This window comes from Pogona vitticeps, chromosome 5 (assembly GCF_051106095.1).
Source record: "Pogona vitticeps strain Pit_001003342236 chromosome 5, PviZW2.1, whole genome shotgun sequence".
Lineage (NCBI taxonomy): Eukaryota > Metazoa > Chordata > Lepidosauria > Squamata > Agamidae > Pogona > Pogona vitticeps.
In genome coordinates this window covers 48,333,515-48,349,752 of record NC_135787.1, presented here as the reverse complement: position 1 = coordinate 48,349,752, position 16,238 = coordinate 48,333,515, and the positions used below count along the sequence as shown (strand labels likewise).

Genomic DNA, 16,238 nt, shown 5'->3' with positions numbered 1-16,238 from the left:
GATCTGTTCAAGAAAATTGGAGATATTAAAGGAACCTTTTGTGCAAAGATGGATATAATAAAGGACAAAAATGGCAGGGACCTAACAAAAGCAGAAGACATCAAGAAGAGGTGGCAAGAATACTGTATACAGAGGAATTATACCAGAAAGATCTGAATGTCCCGGGCAACCCAGATAGTGTGGTTGCTGATCTTGAGCCAGTCATCCTGGAGAGTCAAGTGGGCCTTAGAAAGCCTGGCTAACAACAAGGCCACTGGAGGTGATGGCATTCCAGTTGAACTATTAAAAATCTTAAAAGATTATGCTGTTATGGAGCTACAGGCCACTCTGATGTCACTGCCAACTCAGGCCTCTCAGAATGCCCACCACACCACTTCACACTCGCTGCCACCAATTGAAATGACTATTTTAAGAAGGACAAAGGTTTCCTTCAAAACAAAACAGGTTTATTGAAATAACAAAATAAAATATGCCCGTGCAGTGAGGAATCTGTCCCAGAAAAGAGCGGGGAGCCATTTTTTAAAACCTGGCAGCCATTTTGAAACCACCGATCAGCTGGCCAAAAATCATCGTCTTGCGAGAATTGGTTCAAGAAGCAGGGAACCGATCATCGCAAAGCGAAATTGCCCCATAGGAAACATCGTTTTGCGATCGCAAAAAGTTCGTCGTAATGCGATTTCGTTGTTAAATGGGGCGCTCGTCTTGTGAGGCACCACTGTACTTCTGCTTCATTGACTATGCAGAATCCTTTGACTGTGTGGACCACAACAAACTATGGCAAATTCTTAAAGAAATGGGAGTGTCTGACCACCTAATCTATCTCCTGAGAAATCTAGATATGGGACAGGAAACAACAGTTAGAATTGGATATGGAACAACTGATTGGTTCAAAATTGGGAAAGGAGTACGACAAGGCTGTATATTGTCTCCCTGCTTATTTAACTTATATGCAGAATACATCATGGGAAAGGCTGTACTGGATGAATCCCAAACTGGAATTAAGATTGCCGGAAGAAATATAAACAGCCTCAGATATGCAGATGATACCACTCTGATGGCAGAAAGTGAGGAGGAATTAAAGAACCTCTTAATGAGGGTGAAAGAGGAGAGTGCAAAAAACGGTCTGAAGCTTAACATCAAAAAAACTAAGATCATGGCCACTGGCCCCATCACCTCCTGATAAATAGAAGGGGAAGATATGGAGACAGATTTTACTTTCTTGGGCTCCATGACCACTGCAGATGGGGACAGCAGGCACGAAATTAAAAGACGCCTGCTTCTTGGGAGGAAAGTGATGACAAACCTAGACAGCATCTTAAAAAGCAGAGACATCACCTTGCCGACAAAAGTCTGAATAGTCAATGTCATCGAAACTACCAACATGAATTTGAGCAAACTCCGGGAGACAATGGAAGACTGGTGTGCTCTGGTCCATGGGGTCACGAAGAGTCAGACACAACTTAATGCCCTATCAACAAGAATATTATTGATATGATGGCTGAACTTGATAAAGCCTGATGTCAACAGTAAATGATCCTTAAAATATCATTTGTGTGAATGTATGTGTGCTTATGTATATGTGCATAAGATACCTGTATCTGTACAGTACTTCCTTGAAAGTAAGACTTCCTTAATATCCATATTGTTAGATCACTGAGATTTGGAAAACCTGGCTTGCTAAATTTAATGAGATCCTCTTTGTGTAAAGATCAGTGTTTTAGGTATCCAGCTGCAAAGCCAGAACTTGAGAGTTCAATTCCCCACTGTGCCTCCTGTGAGTAGAGCCAGCCTGTGTAGCCTTGGGCAAGCTGCACAGTCCCAGGGCACCCCCAGATGAAAATACTAAACCACTTCTGAGTATTCTCTATACTTAAAACATTGAAAAGTGTTGCCATGAGTCAGACTTGACTGGACAGCACATGATTATTATGAATCCTTTTTTTAACAAGTGTCACTCATCAGCAATTATAAACAAAAACATGTGGGTTTTTTTTTTTTGAGCTTCTGAGCAGAAATAGTTAACAATTGTAATCTTTTGTAAAAAAAAATCAGCCATAGCTGCAAGAACGTTTTGACTAAAGATTGTATTATCCCTTAAACACACTGGCAGAGAATGTAAACCAAGCTGATTACCAGCAGAAAAAATAGAAAAAATGTTTCATCTTCTCATTGCAAGCAATGTGACAGAATGCTATTTGTGTGTATGTTTTGGAAATGATGCTGGTAAGCTCCTTTTTTATGATACATGTTAGAAGTAAACATGCCTGGTTTTAGTATCGAAGCTACTAATATTTTCATTAGAAGCTAGCTAGCTTGAAAACAGGTTGAAGATGCTTAGAAGTGGTAGAATGAGTAATTTTTATGGACAGAATCTCAGTGGTTGGTTGAAGAAATAATATAAACACAGACAAAGCAAGTAGAAATTACAAAATGTATTGGCTGAAGTAAAATGAAGTATATTGATGCCATTGCTTACAAAATTGTATAAAAGCAACTGTATTAGATAGATCTGGATATAGGAGAGGAGAGGAGATAAAAGATTTTATATGCTGGATAGTTCTGTATCTAGGGTAAGAGATACAGTACTATTTATTTGGTGTATGCTAATCATTATTGATTGATGAATGTGTGTATGGCTCTATTTAGATAAATAATATTTATATGCTTTTTACAATATACAAGTAGCTAGAATTCTATATTTTTGACATTTTTTGGAATATATACTTTTTCATTCTTAAATCTCTTAATAAAAGAATTAAAACATATTAATGTGCTACCCAGTTTTTCTGTTCAAATGCAGAGATACAATTTATGGAGCAATCCAGAAGAATTTTTAAATAATGCATCTGAGTTTCACTAACAAGCTGTAAATGAATCCACAGAAGACACATTTTCCTTTAAGGTCTGTTCTGAGTATTTGGAATAGGATCTACGTAAGAAGGGAAGATTTGTAAGGACTTTATTCTGACAGGCTGATCTACCACAAATCACCTGAAAAATTTACTATTACCTCACCTACCTTTCACCTACCTCTATAGCAGGTGGTAGGAAGGAATCTGGTGGCAGCTGATGTATAAAGAAAGGATGCAGGATAAGTAAGTGGACTCATGGAGCTGAATCAGGACTCTGAGTAATATGTTAGGGTTTTGATGTATATTCCAAAGCAACCAGAATAAAGATAAACCCAAGAAATTTGTCTCACATTGGGTTTTTGTGTAGTACAGCTGCAAATTTGAGAATTAGGAAGAGACCCAAGAAGTGCAAATTCAGCTGAATATAAATTTGTCCTCTGAACATTTGTGTTCATTTTTGTTTTTGACAGCCTGAACGATCTCCTCCACCTGAAGAATATGAAATGATTAATAAATTCAGGAATCCCAGGTAAGACTATACTAGTTTACTTTTGAACTTCTGAATCACCTAAATGATCTTCCAGACCCAGTTTTTGTATAGCTTCAGCAGTGCAATAGGAATAATGTCTCTGTAGCAGCAAGTTGCCATTAATTTAAGAGTCCCTGCTTTGATTTCTGGTTGTATGTAACTTTCTGTCATTGTGCATGTGTCATATAACCCAAAATCAAAGCAAGAACTCTTCTATTAGTGGCAATCTATTACATCATGTGACATTATGCTAGCAGAACTATGTAACAGGATACCAACCTGTATTTCTGCTGCTTTAAGGACCACATTGTGTACTCACCTAAAAAAAAAATCACTGACATCCTGATGACATTCCTCTTATTGCATCTTATATCATTTTTCCATACAAATTTCTGCACATTTTTGCTCCCTCTCAAAACCAAGATTTGTTTTTAAACTGCCATGAAACTTTCTAAACTAATGCAGCAGCCAACAAAACACACAGAACACAATATACCAACACACTTCTCAATGCTGTAGTTCTTAAAGCGGTGATAGATTCCAGAACTCTCGCTTACAAATTGAGCTTTCTTTATAGATGGCTATGTGGCCCTACACTTCCCATTGCTAACTGGCCTATGTACAGCTGTTAGCCCCCAGAAGCAGTGTGAGCACAGGGGTCATGGTACTAGAAGGAGGAGGAAAGATGCTAGTGGAATTATGGGAATCCTGCCCCCTTCCCCACTAGCCATACAGAATTTCACATAAAAACTCAGCCATGAATTGTGACACCACCCTTCCAGAACCACTTTCTGTCCCCCAGTCACCTCTCTGCAACTCATCCTGTGTATAGCATAGCTCTTAAACACCTTGACATTACAACATGAAACATGACCTTCCCTCACAAAATGACAATTATCAAGTGTTTCCTGATTAGCATGCTACTGAGCAGCATAAATTGCCAGATGAGGTGCAAGATACTGCCCTTTCTTTGTCAGGTTGGCTCTTCCTTCACAAGGCTTTTGCACTTCTTCACATTGAACCCTCCATGCATTAACGTCTGAGTGACTAAAATCGAAAGACAAATAATATATTAGCAGTTGAGATGGGCACGAAGGACTTCCTGTCCCTGCCTCCTCATTTGAGTGGCCAGCTGCTGGAGGAGGCAGAGAAAGGAAGTCTGGGCTCCTGCCTGGACTGGAAGATTGCATGATTGAGAGGGAAGAAGCAGTGTGTGTCGGCAGGTCAGTGGGTGAGCTGCCAAAGGGGAGGGAGACAGAAACAATGTGCAGATGACTTATGACAAAGGTGCCTGTCTCTAATTAGCAGGGGTCATGATGAGACTATCCATTGTATCTGGCTGTTAAAGAGAAGCTTGTAAATGCTGAAATTCAAACATTATGCTGACCTTCTCTCTTCCTTGAAAATGAACAAAGTTCCACCTGGAGTCACTGTCAGGGTTTTGATTATTTTGCAGAGTGTAGTAAGACAAGTTACAAAGTTCAGAACACCTAGGAAGCAGGGCAAAACCTTACCACTTTAGCTGTTTTCTAGCATTTTCCCTTTGCTATTGCCAGTCGCCTCAGGAGAAGAAAACAGAGAGCTGGATGAATAACATGTAGCCTGGTGAAAAAAGTCTGCTTTTTCTCAATCTTTATTTAAGCCAGCCTTAATTAAGGATCTCTGGGGTGCAGCAAGACTAATGCTAGCAGTGGAGTTAGTTTGTTATTTTTTTGTCTACTACAGTGGTGCCTTGCTTGACGATGTTAATTCGTTCCAGCGAAATTGCTGTAGAGCGAAAACGTCGTCAAATGAAATAAAAATAACCATAGAAATGTATTAAAAACTGGTTAATACGTTCTAATGGGCGAAATACCTAATTGTCCAGTGAAGATCCTCCATACCGTGGCCATTTTCGGGTGCCTGTTAAGCAAAAAATGGCTCCTAAAAACAGCGGGAAGCCATTTTGAGCAGCCGGTGGCCATTTTGAAAACCCAACAATCAGCTGTTTTGATCGTCATAATGCGAAGAATTGCTTCCCGAAGCAGGGAACTGATCATCGCAAAGCGAAAAAAACCCATTAAAACATCGTTTTGCTATCGCAGTTGCAATCGCAAAAACATCATCGTGAAGCAGATTCGTCGTTATACGGGGTAATCGTTAAGTGGGGCACGACTGTAGTTCTAGATTCCTTTCGTGTGTGTTAGGTTTTGATGGTTTTGTTGTCATCTTTGAATTGATCCTGCTTGTTGTATTGTGTTTGTTTATCTACTGATGTTCCATGAAATACCTTTTTGATCCTTTCCCCTCTTCAGACATGATGCATTCTGACCCACAATATTTAATGTGAAATTGCTCATGGTACAATTTGCTGTGGAAATCTGTCTGAGTAACTAATTATTTGGCAAAAGGAGAGAGAGACACATAGGAAAGAGAGGCAGTTTTGGTAACATTTGGGTTTACTGCAGAGGTCCGTCAGAATGTCCATAGAGGCAAGCAGCATGTAGATTCTCACAAGGAGAATTTACATGTTGCTTGCCTCTGTGGACATTCTCTAATATGCCACGCTTATGCAAGAATGCCAGAGAGACACAGAGAGAACAACATGAACCCATAAGATGCCTAATGGTTTTGGGCTCAGAATATCCCAGCCCATTTCAAAATGCTTTTCCTTGAGTTCTGATAAAAGAGAGATAATATATACAGTACTGTATATGTTTAGGAACTGGAAATAGGAAGTACTTCTGAGCATCTTCACTTGTATACATCTTATATATATAAGCTTTCTTAAAGCACTCAGTGATGATAACATATTATTTAGGGACTCTCCATTTATAGTAATAACAAGATACCAGTCTTTAGGCTGAGGTGTTTATAATGGCAGCTGCTTATTTACACTTTTTAGCAGAACATATATTGACAAGCACACCCAGTATATACAACAACAGCCTATGTGTGCTTGCTTCAGGTACTAACAGACAGCTCATCTCAGAAGTGTTTAGTGAAGGAGATCATGGCCTAGCACTTCCTAGACTGGGCCACAAAGGAAACGGCCATTCCACTGGGAGAATTACACAAATGTCAACTGTGCACCACGTTTGTCAGCTTTGCTTGCTGCTGTTTTTCACATCAGGTTAGTCTGCTTCTCCAGCAGAAAAACTGGCACAGCAAACAAACAGTACCCTGGGTGTGCATGTGTGCCCACTCCTTTCTAAACGTACATTTGCCTGTTATCCTGATCTGATGGTGCCCAACAGTCTGATTCAGACTAGGGTTGGGTGAAAATTTAGTATGTCTGCAGCCAGAACTTAGTAAAAGTTACAACAGTCTAATGTGGAAGAAAGCAAAACTGAAAGATTGGCCCACCTCTAGTTTAGACATGCACTGGCCTCTCCTTTAGCAGGCCAGATAAATATTTGTGTGCATATCTTCTCATTTCAGTATATTGCAAAAGGAAGGGTGGACAATATCAGGTGATGAGGGTGCTGTGTTGCCTTTTCTAAAGTCAGCAGAGCCCACAGCACGCCACTGCTATGACAGAATTTTCTGCTGCACTGCCTCAAACTCTGGAATATTATTTGGAAACAAGGGGGGGATAGGGGCCATGTGCCTTTTTTAAAAAAAATTCACACTTCTGGAGTATAACTTTAACATAAGGAACTCATTTCTCACATTTTTAAAGAAAATACTGGGAGAATTCTACTGCTGCCATTCTGCTGAAATTTGTTAGGATGGCAACAAACTGGGAGAGGGGCTGCAAGGCCTACAGGAAACAACATTAGACTTTCTGCTCTCTGTAGACTAGATTTATTTGTTCTGGTTTAATACTAAAGTGACCTTCCATACACTGGTGTGTGTTTTTTGTGTGTGTGTGGGGGTGTTGTTTCTGTTTTTTTGAGAGGGGCTGTAGCTTAGTGACAGGAAGACATACAGTCTACACAAAAGGCCAGAGGTTCTATTTCCTGCTTTTCCAGTTTAAAAATGTTCAAATCTCAGTCTTGAGCTACAAAAGACATCTGGCTCAAATATTAGAAAACCCATCAGAGGCAGCACTGATCAAAATGGAGGGAACAAATCCAAACTCGTAGAAAACAACATTGTGTGTGTGATCCTTTCCCTCAGAAAATTAAGTCACAACTCTGGGTGAAGTTCAGTATTAAGCCACAACTAGAATAGACCCATTGAACTAGTGGGGATTTGGTGATCTAACCCCTCCACAAATTCCACTGAGTCAATTGGTCTAATCTAGTTGCAAATTAGTACTGGATTTCAGCCCTGGAGTAGCAATTTTTCATGTTATATTGTATGGGTGGTGTATTGGAAGGACATGTACTCACTCCACCTGCCTGCAGATGAAACGCTTCCATCAGTGGCTGAAGGATGCTTTTGAAGTTCTAAAGACAAGGCAAATGAGAAGGCACCATCAATTTAATAGATAGTTCTCAGGCATGGATGTTATACAAGAGTTAAGATCATCGTTATTAAACTGATAATAGATCACAACTGCCTATTTTGGACCTGTATTTCAGCTAACCAGAACCAGCCCATCTAAGGGAGGAGGTATGAAAAGTGAAGGTCTCCTTGCACACTCCCAGGAAACATTTCTAAGTTTATAAGACAGCTGAGGAATTGATGATCTTAAAATGAGAGGCCAACATTTCATTCCTGGGCAAATTGATTGAGAGGGTGGCAGCTGATCTGCTGCAGGCATTCTTGGAGGAAACAGATAGTCTAGATCCATTTCAATCAGGGTTCAGGACACACCATGGACACTGAAATGGCATTGGCCACTCTGAGGGAGGCAAACAAGGAGAATGTAACCCTGTTGGTCTGCCTTGATCTTTCTGCAGCCTTTGATACCACCAACCTAGAGTGGTTGTATTGACCGGATAGGCAGGGTACAAATAGAATAAATAAATAAATAAACCATAATATCCTTCTGAGACTGCTCTCAAATTTGGGATTTTGGGACACTCAGTGGTCCTAGTCCTTCCTCAAAGGCTGGTCCCAGATGTTATAGCCTGAGGAGGCATTTTCTGCCCCTCAGGATCTCCATTACAGGGTCCTGCAATGATCAACTGTCTCCCCAGTGCTTTTAAACATCCCCATGAAGCCAATGGGAGAAGTCATATGGAGAGCTGGAGTTTGTTGTCATCAGTATGCAGATGACACACAGCTTTATCTCTCCTTCTATTCATCTGCAGGTGATGATGTGTGTGTCCTAGAGTGCTGCCTGTTGTTGATATTAGACTGGACAAGGACCAAACAAACAGAAACTGAATTCAGTTAAAATATTCTACAGTTGAGAGGACCATCAGACTGGTTAGACTAGAGGGATATTTACCTGGCCTCATTGAGGTTTACAGTTTGCAGCCTGGGGATACTCTTGGACCCAGGTCTCTATATGGAGGTGCAAATATCTGTTTTGGCCAAGAGTGCTTTTTATAAACTTTGGTTGATGCTTAGCTACACCCATACTTAACAACAATGGTCCATGAATTGGTAATCTCCAAAACAGGCTACTGTAATGCTCTCTAAATAGGGTTGTCCTTGAACTCAGCACAGAAACTTTAACAGGTCCAAAATGTAGCTGCCAAACTGATTTGAGGCACCATCAGATATGAACACAAATCCCATATCATATTACACCGTCATAGGCTCCCTGTTAGTTCCTATATTCAATTTAAGGTACTGTTGATAAAGCCCTTAATGGTTTAAGACTTCAATATTTGGCAGAATATTGCATTTTTGTCTCTCCCAAAAATATAGCTACCTGTTTCATATGGGCCTCATAGACCTTGATGTTAAGAACTGTAACACCTAAGGAGGCCAAAAAAGCCAACATGTGGAACCACGTTTTCTCAGTAGTAGCCCCTTTTCTCTGTAACAGAGGTTCTCCAGCCACCATCCCTCTCTGTTTTTAGGAAGCTAATTAAAGCTGAATTATGCAAAGCTGCCTTCTGCTAGTGTGAATTTGTCCTGATATGTTCAAATGGATTTAAATTTGTGTATTTTTATTTAAAAGTAGTGTCAGCCAGTGACACGGTTCAATTGTATTTCATTGTATTTCTTCTGTTTATTATATGGTGTTATGTTTTACTGTGTATTGTAAACCTCACAGAGACTGGCAACACCAATGGAGCAGGCAGTATGTATGTATGTATGTATGTATGTATGTATGTATGTATGTATGTATGTATGTATGTATGTATGTATACATACATACATACATAAATAAATAAATAAATAAATAAATAAATAAATAAATAAATAAATAAATAAATAAATAAATAAATATCATTTATACTGCTGAGAAATTTATGTCTGGCAATATCAGCTGAATTCATATCTCAAAAAGAGTACAGTCCTTCAAAGTAATAAGCTTCATAGCAACAACATGAAAGACTAATAACTAAGACACTACATATTCTGACTATGGTTCCACAATCAACTCTTGAATATGTGTTTGAATTTTCAAATTCCCAGAAACTAATAACTAAATTTTAAGATTCCCAGAAACTAATAACTAAATAATTCCCAGTTATATCTTAAGTTGTATACTTTTTCTTGTACGTTGCTGCAATGGTAGTAGAGTAGAGTTAAAACTAAGGAGGTGACAGTTGGCACTTTTATATTTAATACCGCTAAACAATACAGTACAAGAACTCAGGAGAGCTGGATTTAAATCCCCACTCTGCCATGGAAACTCACAGAATGTATGTGTAGAACTGGTAAAACCATTTAAAAATAATTTCACTTGCCTGTAAGCCTTATTAGGGCACTATAAGTCAATTCCAACTTGTTGGTACATAACAGACAATACAAAAATTTTATCACAAGCCTTTTCATAGAGTTCTTAAAATGATCATTGCTTGCAATAATAGGTTGAAGTGGTATGCAAACATAACAAGTAAATCAAATTACACATTTGGCATTCATAATCAGGGAATTCCCATTCTCTCTTCAGAATGAAAACCACAACTTCTTTTTTGTGGTTTGACTTCCTCAGGAAATTTGTGGTGAACTCAACTGAATATTCAAAACAAGCAAGAAAAGCTATTAGTTGTAGACCTCTCTGGAGGGATTTGGAGCAAGTTCTGATTGGAATCATACCAACAATCATAACTGATGCTCTCTTAAACCTTTGGACATTGAGCACTCTAACTGCTTGTTGCCTGTACCAAATGATGATGCAGGTAGCCATGCTTTATGCACAAATTAATAAGACAGCAAGTGGTGGATCTAGCCAATCCTTTTGGGCCCATGCAAGTTTGGGTGATGAGCACAAACTATAGGCCAAGCTGTTAGTCCAGCCTGACAAATCAAGTCATCTTCACAAAAAGGAGCAGGCAGAGGGATAGTCATTAGCTGTCTGTTAATCAGAGGTTCCAGAAATATATTGTCTCCCACAAAGGCTTTGCCAGCAGCCTTCACAGAATTTATAATTGTTAGCTAGCCCTTCCCTGATATTCCACTCTTTCTAATTAGCAATCAGGGATCCTTGAAAAGCTGAGCCTCTTTCTGATCTAATCTCTTCAACCTCCGTCTTTCCCTTAGACTAACAGACTGTCACATCTGTCCTACCCACTTCATCCATTAAAGTTTCCCTGTCAGTTTTTCTGCTTCCCAAAGCTTCTGGAAGAACATTAACCACTTGAACACTGATTTCCCCTTCTACGCTGGCTTCTTTTGACTACATGTAATCTTCCTCTCTTTCTGAACAGGACTCAGTAAGGTGGGGTGTGTCACCTACTACATTTCTACCATGCTGTGCTCTATTTTAAAAAAGGAGGCACATGCTGTAACAACTCTCATAACTGTGTCCCCTCAGAAAGGCCAAAAATACAGTGGTGCCTCGCATAGCGACGATAATCGGTGCAGCAAAAATCGCTGCAAGCGATTTCGTCACTATGTGATATTAAAAACCCCTTCAATGTGTTCCTATGGGCTTCAGACTCACCTTTAAGCAAAAATCCTCCATATGGTGGCCATTTTCGCTGCCCAGTAAGCGAGGAATCCATCCCAGAAAACAGCAGGCGGCCATTTTTTTTTAACCCAGTGGCCATTTTGGAACCGCCAATCAGCTGTTAAAAAATCATCGCTTTGCGATGATCGGTAAGCAAAACAGGGTACCGATCATCGCAACGCGATTTTTCCCCATAGGGAACATCGCAAAGCAATTGCAAAAGCGATCACAAAAAGTTAATCGCTATGCCTTGCCAGGCAGCCGGGGCAAGTCGTTGCCACCCAAATGTATTAGTAAAAGGTCAGGAGGGCAGTGATCAAACGCCGTGGCTCTGCATAGTTGACCCCATTGCATGCCACGCAGCCCCCGCCATGTAATGGTAGCCCTTGCTCCTAGCCCCAGGTTGCTTCCCCAGTGCGATGCTGCCGCATAGCGCTCTGCCCAGTATATATAGCTATGGCCGATGATCAAGATGTGCTTCCGTGTATTTGCGCTTGAGCAACCTGTAAAAACATCAGTCAGGCACCCGCCTACGCTGTAGGTAAGAGTCTAATATACCTTTTATAACAGGAAGAGGCCCACCGCCCTATCCGCTTGATGTCCTGTGTGCTGTAGCCCATGGCTGCCGCAGTGGATGCTGCTCCGATTCTGAATGAATGTGTGCCGAACCTAGCACCCCTGATACCAACCGCCTGTAGGGCTAACCCTGTGAGTGTCCAGAACTGGTATTTCGTTAGTGGAGATTTATCAGCATGCTGGAAAAAATAACCCGGCTCGCTACCCCTATATTCCACGTATGCTTTAGCTGCTCTAACTGGGCATATGCTCTCGGTTGAGCATTGGCCTAAAACTAACTGCCTGCCCTTTCCCCTTTGATCAGTTTTAGATCTTCTAATCAACAGCTCCACTGTCGCTCCCTGCACTCTCACATCCCCCCACTGTAGGGCTACCCTTGCCTTGTCCTCCTTACCCTGAGCCACCAATTCACTGATCCTCAGGGCACCGAAAAAGGCTATGAGCGATGCAGCATGTAATAACCTTGCTTCATACTCATCCCTGCACAATGTCCTCCAATGCGTACAGATACGCTCCAGGATGCCAGGTGATATGGGTGCCCTAGTGTCCTGTGTCCTGCCCCTTTCCTTAGACCACCCCTCTAACATTTTCCTAATGCGGAAATCGCCGGTGGTATCCCTGTAGCCATTGCTTTTCGCCTGAAATGCTACAGCTGACAGCTTACCCTGTATAGTGGACGGTGCTAGCCCTCTCTTATACAGGTATACCATGAACTGCTGCAGGTGTTCCACCGGGACCGGCAAAGCCTGGTCCAGATGTGCCATCCTTCTAAATTGCATGAACTCCGTACTCACTGCGGAGTAGCCCTTCCTTGTCCTTTCCGCAAGGGCCATCCCTATTGCCACGGATGCGACGTCACGCCAATCCGCCAGACCTCCGGGGGAAGGACGTCTGGTGCCTCCCTGGCTTCTGGAGCCAGTTCCCTGAACCGCGCGATCTGTTGACGTGACAAAGCATCAGCTATGCTGTTGTCTACCCCGGGGACGTGTCTAGCATGTACCACTATGTTGAACTGCAGTGCCCTGAGCGTGAAGACCCTCACCAGGTTCATAACCCGCTCCGATTGTGCTGTCTGGTTGTTTATGATGTGCACAACCGCCAGGTTATCGCACCAAAAGCGTACTACAGAATTTGCCCATTCTTCTGCCCATAGCCATAGCGCCCCTACAATTGGGAAGAATTCTAGGAAGGTTAGATCCCTTGTAATGCCAGTCTGGTGCCATGCCTGCGGCCACTGGTCTGAGCACCATTTGCCCTGGCAATAGATACCGAATCCCAATGACCCAGCGGCATCCGAGTGTACTTGGAAATTTGCCTTAAGATTTATCTCGGACCTCCAGAAAGAGACCCCGTTGAACGACTTGAGAAATAGGCTCCATACCTGGAGGTCATCCCTCATGCCCCGCATTACCCTGGTCCTGTGGCTCGGTCGCTTGAGACCCCTCATAGCTGTGCATAGGCGCTTGAGGAATGCTCGGCCCGGTGCCACGACCTTGCAAGCAAAGTTCAAATGCCCAACTATTTCCTGCAGGTCTCTAAGGGAAGCTTTCCTTTTGTGTAATAGAGCTTCAATTCGTGCCCTCATGTCAATCAACTTGTCCCGTGGCAACCTCGATGTTTGCTGCACCGTATCGAGCTCTATACCCAGGAAGGTTAGGGATGTTGCTGGACCCTCCGTCTTATCCTCCGCTAGGGGCAACCCTAATTCTTTGGCTAATGTTTGGAATGTACGGAGTATGACACCGCATCTACCTGTGCCTCCCTTTCCACAGAAAAGGAAGTCGTCGAGGTAATGCGTTGTTGAATTGCTTCCCACCATGCGCCTAAGTCTCCACTCAATAAAAGTACTGAACCTCTCAAATGCGGCACATGACACTGAGTATCCCATGGGTAGGGCCCTGTCCACAAAAAAATTCGCCACCAAACTGGAAGCCTAGCAAGTTAAAGTCGTGAGGGTGAACTGGCAGCAGCCGAAATGCTGATTTAATGTCACATTTTGCCAGTTCAGCTCCTACACCACATTTCCTGATCATTCTCACTGCATCATCGAAGGAGGTGTACCTGACCGTGCACAATTCTTGGGGAATAGCATCGTTCACCGATGCCCCTTCCGGGAAGGACAGGTGGTGAATTAACCGGAATTCCCCTGGGGCCTCCTTGGGCACTATACCTAGCGGTGAAACTCTGAGGTTTGCCATAGGCGGTTTTGAGAAGGGGCCGAGGACCCTGCCCTCCTTTACCTCCTTGTCAATTTTTAGTCGTACTATGTCTTCCATACCTAACACTGATCGGAGGTTCCGGGCCATGAAGGCCTTGCGTTCCCCTTCTGCTGGTATTCTAAACCCGTATTTGAAACCTTCCAATAAATACTTAGCGTCATCATGGCGAGGGTAAGCCCTCAGCCATTCCTCCAAAACCTGTACTTTAATTGGGCTGGGCCCCTTTTGCATTGTTCCCACTTCCGTTGTTAGGCTTCCTGGGCCCCCCTGCGTTCCTGCTCTGTCTCTGGGCCCCCACCCTAAAACACGAGGAGTTTGCATGTTGCCCTCCGCATGTGAGGCACTCGTGTCTGAACTTGCAGGGCTTCTTGTTACAGAAGCCCCTGGCGTTAAACTGAAAACAAGGCAGGCGGGGTTGAACCACCTGCCCCGCACCTGTGCGGGTAGCTTGTGGGACTAACGCTCTCCTATTGAGGTGCCCACTATCAAATCGGTCCCCGGTGTTGGGCCTAGAAGGGGCCATATGCTGCAGCCAGAGCCCTGGTTGCGGTTCGTCCCACCGCAGGTTTGGTTGGATGGCACTCCTCATGCGGAAGGCCTGATCATATTGTAACCAAGCCTGCCCTGCGAAGTCCGTGTAAGCCCTATATATGATGTCCAGGTACTGGAAGAGGACCTGCGCCCTCCACGGCTGAGCCTTTACAATAACCCCAGCATAGATTAAGAACCCAGGGAGCCAATTAGCCCACGTTCTCTCCGGCTTTTTTCTCCTTCTCCTCTCCTTATCCTTCTCGTCCTCCCCCTCTAGGTCCTTCTTTTCCACTTCCCTATTAAGCAATTCAAAGACATCTATGTACTCTCCTTTACAAATTTTTTCCTTAGTTGCTGGGCTCAAATGATCGCCCAGAGGCGTCAAATAGTCCCCATAGGGCAGCGCTGCAATAGGCACGGTGTTATAGCCCGTGTTGGGAACCGACGGGTAAGGCCAGGCCCCTGAGCCAGTTGCAACCCCAGGCTGGGCATGCGTGGGAGGAGCCCCGGAAGGACAGCCCCACCCCGTGAGATGCGGGGCGGCATAAGGCCAGGGGGTGTTGGGTAAACCTGGGCCCATCGCTATCTGGGGTGCGGTTGCTGGATATGCTACTGGTGTACCCGCGGGCCAGGGCCATGCCGAGGGAAGCGTTTGTGTGACTGACCCATTTGCACACTCACCATATGATGTTGACGGTCCGCCCGGCTCATCATAGCGCTGTGGGGCTTCGCAGTTAACCTCCTCAATCTCCTCCTGTTCCTCCAGAACCACCGATGCCTGTTCCGGCTCCTCCCTGGGTACCGGCCGCCGTTCGGTAGTCCGTCGCCTCTTTGCGGGGAGCAGTGCGCCATCCTCATCCTTCCCCACAGCAGCGTCCGTGCCCTGTGTGGACTCAATAGCAGCACATCTCTGTGTTAGCTCGCGAGCCATGACCCTTAGCCTAGTTCTCCTGTGGCCTTTGGACTCCCTAGCCGATCTACGCACCCCACGTGGTTGAGCGGGCTGCTTTCCCAGTGTTTGAGCCTCCAAGGCCTCAATTTTATCCTGCAGTTTTTGCCAGACCGGCCATGATTCCTCATCAGAAGAGGAATGCGGCGGTGACGCATGGGTTACCTGCCTCCTCTGTGCCGGCTGCTTCCCTTTCTTGTTTCCAACCCCTTTTCATGGTGCCATCTTGCGAGGTTACTGTGCTACACCCCGTCCGATACCCTGATTCCCTTGCTGTTCCTCCCCTCTTCTGTTCTATTTCTTATATATATAGGGCTGCCCAATTCGCACTTGGGTAGTAGTTAGCCAGGTTAGGTTATTTAATAAACCCAATAGGAAAATTTATTTAGTTATGTATTTGGATTGCCGCCCTTGCGTGCACACTATGTAGTTACAGCAAGCCTGGTTACAGTCCAGCCGCGTGGCACGACGGAACGATCAATCAAGATGCAGCAAGGTGCTTATGGATAGGGAATGATCTGGGCCACGGCCTGCGTCAATACCTTAGCAAGGGCTGGATTACAATTGGTGTATAATTACTTTGTTGCTTCCAGCCCCCCCCCCTGAGGCTAAGGCATGCTCCACCAATTGATTGGCG

General features: G+C 43.6%; 1 non-coding gene across 1 annotated transcript in view; it reads left to right on the top strand.

The window, feature by feature from the left end:
• Positions 1–1,963: 1,963 nt before the first annotated feature.
• Positions 1,964–16,238, top strand: part of SPMIP2 (sperm microtubule inner protein 2) — a 29,524-nt gene continuing 15,249 nt past the window's right edge. The window contains exons 1-2 of the transcript XR_012087690.2: positions 1,964–2,223; positions 3,323–3,381. This is a non-coding gene — a transcript (sperm microtubule inner protein 2). The remainder of the gene's footprint in view (positions 2,224–3,322; positions 3,382–16,238) is intronic.